We start from the raw sequence: 8370 nt of genomic DNA on the forward strand, positions 1-8370 counted from the left end.
AAATTGCATTTGGGACCAGATCTCAACAGAATCCATTGCATGATATAATATCCTGGTAAACGGAAGATTCAGATTCTCAGTAGATGACGAAGAGGCACAGAAACTCATCCCACAGGATGCGAGAATATCTTTTAAAACATGGAATTGATGGGCTCTACTGTAAAAGTAAAACTACAGAGCCGTATTGATGTCTGAAATAATGTGACAATGTCAGGATTTATTATTATTTATTGTCCATCTCCTAAAGTGCTTGGAGCAAATCAGTGGTGGGTTTCAAAAATTGTTTGAACTTACTCTGTGGGTGTGGCCTCCTTTGTGGGAGTGGCTTGCCACCCATGTGACCGGATGGGAGTGGCTTGTCGCCCATGTGACTGGATATGAAGATGCTGACGACACTTGTCAGAACCCCCTTAAATTACCTCCCACACAGCACTGGCATGCATAAGAATATGATGTAGACTTGTTTTTTAAAAGGCATCTTTGATTTGCGTTAAAACAACTTCAACACACACAATGTTCTGATTGCACCACAAACGCAGTAGTCATCCTTACCTTTCACAGAGGCCCTGAGTTTTATAAATAGGAGCATGATAGTGTAGAATAATCATATCCAAGGACCAGTGGTGGGTTTCAAAAAAGTTTGGAACCTCTTCTGTAGGTGTGGCCTGCTTTCCAGGTCCACTGGTGGAACCTCTTCTAACCGGTTCGGTAGATTTGACGAACCGGTTCTACCGAATGCAGAACATTGGGTGTGTTGAAGTTGTTTTAACGCAAACCAAAGATGCCTTTTAAAAAACAAGTTTGCATCCTATTCTTATGCATGCCAGTGCTGTGTGTGAGATAATTTAAGGTGGTTCTGACAAGTGTCATTGGCATTTTCATATCCGGTCACATGGGCGGCAAGCCACTCCCACAAAGGAGGCCACACCCACAGAGCAGGTTCGAACAATTTTTGAAACCCACCACTGAATCTAACCCACCTTCCATCTGAGTTCATCAAGAAAGTAGTGCGGGAGATCTCAGGATAGCTAACTCTCATCTTTGAGAAGTCCAGGAAACCTGGAGAAATTCCAGTCCAAATTGTCATCAGAAGTCAAAGACTTCCTGTGTGAACAGGAGCACAGCATTCAAGTCACACATCGTTCTGTTTGGCTTTTGTTTCTGAACGGACACGGTGGGGGTCAGAACAGGAGGGTAATATCCAATATGCTGGAACAACACAGGATTCAGATTAAGACATCTGGAAAGAATTTATCGACACTAAGAGTGACCAACCAGTAGAACAGAGTGCCAAATGAACTGTTGTTATGCTATTCGCTGGAGGAATTCAGAGCCTAGACAGCCATCTGTTTAATAAGGTTTTTAGTATGTCTTGGTCTAAGCATGAGGTCAATGTAGATAACTGTTGAGGTCCCACTGAACTCTGATTTTTGTCAGAGTGGTGTATATAGATAAAAGGAAGGAGTGGCTTATTTCTCCCCGACAGCCTCTCATACAAGTAGTAATACCTACTCACCCTTGACCCTTTCCCCTCCCCAACCCCCAAAGAAAAGCCTGTTAATACTTGGATGGGAAGACATGCCAGGGATGCAGAACAATCCGAATGGTTGCAAAACATCATGGAAGAAGACAGTGAACTCAATCTCCAGAGCTCAATCTTGATTTTTACTTCTAGGGGCAGCTGGCAACCCTTGAGTCCTCCCAAACTGGCATTTCAAACTTTTACCTCCTGTCCTTCACCACCTCTTATAGCAATAGCAGGTAGACTTATATACCGCTTCATAGGGCTTTCAGCCCTCTCTAAGCGGTTTACAGAGTCAGCATATTGCCCCCAACAACAATCCGGGTCCTCATTTTACCCACCTCGTAAGGATGGAAGGTTGAGTCAACCTTGAGCCGGTGAGATTTGAACAGCCGAACTGCAGAACTGCAGTCAGCTGAAGTAGCCTGCAGTGCTGCATTTAACCACTGCGCCACCTCTTAAGGCCACTTTGCCAGGTGTGGCTTTTCTGTTTCCCATAGGGCAAACTGAAGGAATCACACTTGTCAACAATTCTTGAGATGTTCATGAGATCTTTTCTCTGCTCCATTTTCTGTCCAGCTGGGTGGGGGAGACACTTAGAACATGGCAACTGAGAGACAAGACATCCCCACCAGCTTCTATAACTGCTGCTGGCCTTTGGTCATTTTTTTCCCTTGAATCCAACTGAATGAGAAGGTAATTCTGCTCTCCTCTGTGGGATCCTCAAAGGCGGTAATGGATTTGCTTACCATAATTACCAATTTAAGCCAAAGAGGAGAGTAGTAAATACATTTATGCTGCTTTGTACAGCTTTCACCTGGCAAGAGGACCTCATAGTCACAATCCAGCCTTATGGCACTAGGAACAACCAACCAACAATCCAACCTTATGGCACTAGGAGACCGCCTGCTGCCAATTACCTCCACTAGACCGATTAGATCCCACAGATTAGGCCTCCTCCGAATTCCATCCGCCGGCCAGTGTCGACTGGCGACTACCCAGAGGAGAGCCTTCTCTGTGGCTGCTCCGACCCTCTGGAACGAACTCCCCATGGAGATTCGAACCCTCACCACCCTCCAGGCCTTCCGCAAAGCCCTTAAAACCTGGCTGTTCTGACAGGCCTGGGGCTAAAGAGCTGTTGCCCCCGTCTCGAATGGTATGACTGTCGTGTGTTTTAAATTATGCATTGTTTTGTGTCATTTTTAATTTTGTCTGTATCACCCCTTCCCTGGTTGAGTTGTGAGCCGCCCTGAGTCCCCCTCGGGGGAAAAGGGCGGCATATAAATGTAATAAACTGAACTGAACTGAACAAGCATTTTCTGTTATAATCAAGAATATAACACGCACAGAACGAGCAGCTGTGTCTACTACTGCTGGTAAGACTCCTCTGACATATAAAGTAAATGAAACAATGGAGCAATGTTCTAAATGAATGATGAGAGTATGGGAAGGGGAGGGTGGAAAACGATATAAATAAGCAACTGCCTATTCAGTGGCTGCTTAATATACGTTAATACACCAACTGTGGCTTAACGTTTTTGGAAAGCCTGCATGAACATGCTTTATTAAGCTGTTGGGATGTTCCTGCTCGTCCCTAGGTTCTACCGCATGACATAATTCTTAAGGATTCACATGTTTCAGCTATGAAGCAGCGAGCTTTTCAGGGTTAGAGGCAGGGGTGGGTTTCAACCGGTTCGCGGTGGTCCCCGCGAACCGGTTGGTCGGCGAACCCGGAAGTAAGTAACTTCCGGGAACGGCGAAGGGCCCACCCGCCCGCCCGTGCTCCTTAACGGTCTTTGAAGGCTTCTGCGCTTCCACGCAGGCGCATGGCACATACAGCGCCTGCGCGATTCTCCACGAGCAGCTGGAGCATCGCGCAGGCGCTAAGACGCATGCGTGAACTGCGCGCGTGCACGAGGACGCCGCCGGCCCCGTTCCAACCGAACCGGTTGGAACGGGTTAAGCAACCCACCACTGGTTAGAGGCCTTATTTTTAATGGAAAAAGGCATTTCCCTAGCGGATCCTTCAGCAGGGATGAAAAAACGGCATCTACCTTTGCAAATATTCTGGCACACCTGCAATGAAAAGGGCTGAATGATAACAATCACATCTGGAGTCAAAACCCTGCAAAAAAATCTGTCACTAGGGAGGCGATATGAAAGAGGCCAGCACGCACAAAGCCTGGGATGATGTCATTCTTCCAATTTAGTAGTGCTTCTTGCACGCTATCTTTAAATGACCTGGCACACACCTGGAAGTGAGTATTTCCTTCTGAAGCATGTTGTCTTTTACCCCCCAGAAGAATTCATTGTTCAATTCCAAACGTAGAAAATTAAAACAATCGTTTTCTTCAGAGTGGGTCCGTGGTTGCTGTCATCTTTTAGACTGGATGAACAGTTTGCATCCTCTGCCTGGAAGCACCTGGAGCTTTGTCCTCCTGTAGAGGAGGTGGCCTAGCAGAGGTGGGTTCCTACCAGTTCGCACCAGTTCGGTAGAACCGGTTCGTCAAATCTACCGAACCGGTTAGAAGAGGTTCCACCAGTGGACCTGGAAAGCAGGCCACACCTACAGAAGAGGTTCCAAAAGTTTTTGAAACCCACCACTGACACACACACACACAGACTCACACAGAGAGAGAAAGAGAAAGAGAAAGAAAGAAAGAAAGAAAGAAAAAAGAAAAAAAGAAAGAAAAAGTGAGAGATGAAAGAAAAAAAGGAAAAAGGGACAGAGAGACAAAAGGAAGGAAAGAGAAAGAGAAAGAGAGAGAGAGAAAGCAAGCACATGGCCGGCAAGCCACTCCCACTAGGTCACAGGGCCAGCAAGCCACTCCCACAAATTAGGTACGAAATTTTTTTGAAACCCACCACTGACACACACACACACACACACACAGAAAGAGAAAGAAAGGAAGAAAGAAAAAAAGAAAGAAAAAGTGAGAGATGAAAGAAAAAAAGGAAAAAGGGACAGAGACAAAAAGAAGGAAAGAGAGAGAGAGAGAAAGAAAACGTATGGCGGCAAGCCACTCCCACTAGGTCACATGGCCAGCAAGCCACTCCCACAAAGGAGGCCACACCCACAGAGTAGGTACGAAAAAATTTTGAAACCCACCACTGTGGCCTGGGGTGAAGACGCGTCTTCTTTTTTCTCTCAAGCACTTCTAGTCTCGTATCTCAAAATAGTCGTTTCATGGAAATTTAGTTCAAAACAGACACCCGGCTTGTTCTGAAGTAGCAGCCGCGCCAGAATTGTCCAGATACACAAAGATATCCTTTGTTATGGCGATTCTGAAAAGGTGGCCATTCAAAGGAGGACATTCACAGAGACTTTTGCTAGCTCAATGCTTTCCCTCTTTAGAGAAGGGTAAGGGAGCGGGGCAGATGAGAGCATACAAGCATGATTTCAAGTCAAAACCCACATAATTCACACAAGCACAGCATTGCAGAATGAGGGAGTCTCAGCACTCCCCATGGAAATATTAAGAGCTTAAGCATTACAATTTTTAAAAAAAAAAAAAAGCATTAAAGTATACGGATGACACACGCTGCAGAATGTTAAAAACACACAGTTTTGAACTAGGTTCAATTCTTTTACTGACTAAAAGTGAGCGTGTAAACACACAGCTAGACCTCGACATATGGCTGGTTGTGTAACAACCATTCAAAGTTACCATGGCCTTGGAAAAGATGTTTCACAGCTTGTAAAGCATTTCGGGCCATTATGAAATGTTGCAATGCATCAGTGGTGGGATTCAGCCGGTTCGCACCTATTCGGGAGAACCGGTTGGTAACTTTCTAAGCAGTTTGGAGAACCAGTTGTTGGAAGAAATCTCCTTTTGTTTTTTTCCACTTTACAGGGCTAATCCTGTAAGGAAGGCAGGAAGGAGACATTCTGGTGTTGTTTCTAGCTTAATTTTTATTGCCCTGCTTACAGAAACTGCCTCTCTGGTTAACCCTTATTACCATTGTAACAACTAAGGCCCATCGACTTGAGTGACATTGACTTGGCCACGCCCACATGATCACATGACCACCGAGCCCCGCCTACCCAGCTGGTCATTAGGGCAGAGAACTGGTTGGTAAATTATTTGAATCCCACCACTGGGTCACATGGCCACATTTTGGGCACTTGGCAACTGGCTCACGTTTACCACCAGTTGTAGCTTCCCATGGTCATGTGACCACAAAATGCAATGTGATTTTTTTTTGCCAGTTTCCGGTATTTTTTACATTGGGGGAAAAAGTCAGGTCAGTCAGGGCTGCGTTGACTTATGGTTGCAATGACTTAACGACCAAAATTCTGACCCCAATTGTCGTACGTCGAGGACTAGCTGTACATTTTTGAGTAACAATTAAGAAAGTACTCTTGGATTTTTACATCCAATCCCTACAAAACATTCAAGAGATCGTGTCTAAAAGCATTATTTTCCAGACAGATTTACTGCAATACATGGGCAACTGAGAGCGAGGAATTAAAATTATGTGAGTGAAGGGGAAATTATGGCAAATAAATAAAATTCCAGACTTCCTCTTTAGAAAGACCTCCCTAAAATGAGTTTCCTTAAATGAGCTAACTCTCCATGGTTTGGAGGGAAGCCTGACAATAGGTGTGCTATTTTGGTCCTACAAGAATCCATATAATTCTTAGCTGGCAATGAAGGGGGAATTTTCACTTTATTTGTGTCCAGCTATAATAAAACTCTTTCAACGTGTGTAAAAGATTCTGGAGCACATAGAGCAAGGAACAGTATCATAGATACTCTTTTGATTTTATTTCTCTATTAATAGAGAAATTTGCATTCAAATGTCTCAACTGGCTTTCAAAATATCTTACTTTTGTTTCATTTTTTTCTATAAATGCTATCTCATCTGGCTAGGATTCAACCAATGCTTTTCAACATCTTAAAATATACGGACTTCAACTCCCAGAACTCTCCAACCAACTTGAATTCCGTGACCCGTCAAAAGCGCGAACGTCATAAGCGCGCCGACAACACCGCGGCGCTAAAACCGCGATGTCAAAAGCGCGCCAACAACAGCGCGCCGACAGAAGCACGATTTCATTTAAGGTAAGATTTACAGTTAGGTTTAGGGTTAGGTTTAGGGTTAGGTTTAGGGTTAGGGTTAGGTTTAGGGTTAGGTTACAGCGCGCTTCTGTCGGTGGGCTTTAGGGCTAATTAGTCGCTCATTCGTCGCACGGTTTTGTCACCGCGCTTTAGACACCACGGTTTAGTCAGGCGCACTTTTGTTGTGCGCGCATTTGTGGTGGAACCCTTGAATTCTGGGAACTAAAACCAATAAATTTGAGAAACAATTATTTAAACTCTCTGCTCAGAATATTTTGTTGTTTTCAGTGATAATTTCTGGGAGCAGAGATGAGTAGGCAGCTACTGGGAGATTAGCCTCAATCAACTCCTGATTACCTCATCAGAAGATGGACATTAATTAAACCTCAGAGATGCTGGGCTTCCTCACATGCTTCTGGACACCAGGTCAATAAGAGATGGAAAACTGGGCCTACAATGCTCTTAGGTGAAGATCAACGCACATCATGATTTGAAAGCTTTCATATTGGGAAATATGTGACCCGTCAATACCGCGGTCCACAAAAGTGCGATCGACGAAAGCGCGCATTTGACGTCATCACAGCGTGATGAAAAAAATTAAAAATTGAAATAAAAATTAAATTAAACCAAGCCGATTCACATAAACGTAAGGGTTAGGTTTAGGGTTAGGGTTAGGTTAAGGGTTAGGGTTAGGTTTAGAGCGTTAGGGTTACGTTTAGCGTTAGGTTAAGGGTTAGCGTTAGGTTAAGGGTTAGGTTTAGGGTTAGATTTAGGGTTAGGTTAAGGGTTAGGTTTAGGTTTAGGTTTAGGTTTGGGGGGGTTAGGGTAAGGTTTTCGCTTTATTTTTACATTTTTCGATCACAGCGTGATGTTTTCGTCGCGCTGTGATGACGTCAAATGCGCGCTTTCGTCGAGCGCGCTTTTGTCCTCCGCGGTTTTGTGGTGGAACCAGGAAATACATAGGGAGATCAGAAACCTCTGCACTCAAATGCTGGAAGAAACATATTTTCAATCCACGTATCCCCACCCAGTCAGTTTAGCCATCACAATACTGAAGTTCTGTTAGAAATGTAATCAGCAAAACTTCATACAAGTGCCACTTCCTAATTAGCCTAATACAAGACCAGATCAGAACAGTAAAACAAGAACCTACAGGCAGGGGTGGGTTTCAACCGGTCTGCGCGGACCGGTTGGTCGGTGAACCTGGAAGTAAGTAACTTCCGGGAACGCCGAAGGGCCCGCCCGCCCGCCCTCACTCCTTACCAGTCTTTAAAGGCTTCTGCGCTTCCACGCAGGCGCTTAGCACATACAGCACCTGCACGATTTGCCGCAAGCAGCTGGAGCATCGCGCAGGCGCTAAGACGCATGCGTGAACTGCGCGCGTGCACGAGGACACCGCCGGCCCCGTTCCAACCGGTACGGTTGGAACGGGATTAGCAACCCACCACTGCTATAGGCTCTATACTTGAGAGACCGCCTGCTGCCAATTACCTCCCACAGACCCATTAGATCTCACAGGGTTGGCCTCCTCCGGGTGCCATCTACCAGCCAATGCCACCTGGCTATTACCCGGGGGAGGGCCTTCTCTGTGGCAGCTCCGGCCCTCTGGAATGAACTCCCCGCAGGGATCCGGACCCTCACCTCTCTCCAGGCCTTCCGAAAAGCCGTCAAAACCTGGCTTTGCCGGCAGGCCTGGGGGTGATGAGTTCCCTCCCCTCTCGACATGTATGGTTGTGCGACTGTTGTTTACTTTTATTATTTGTATTTTGTTTTTTATGTTCCCCT

This window comes from Thamnophis sirtalis, unplaced genomic scaffold (assembly GCF_051295495.1).
Source record: "Thamnophis sirtalis isolate CommonGarterSnake01/CBP01778 unplaced genomic scaffold, rThaSir2_p1.2 scaffold_12, whole genome shotgun sequence".
Lineage (NCBI taxonomy): Eukaryota > Metazoa > Chordata > Lepidosauria > Squamata > Natricidae > Thamnophis > Thamnophis sirtalis.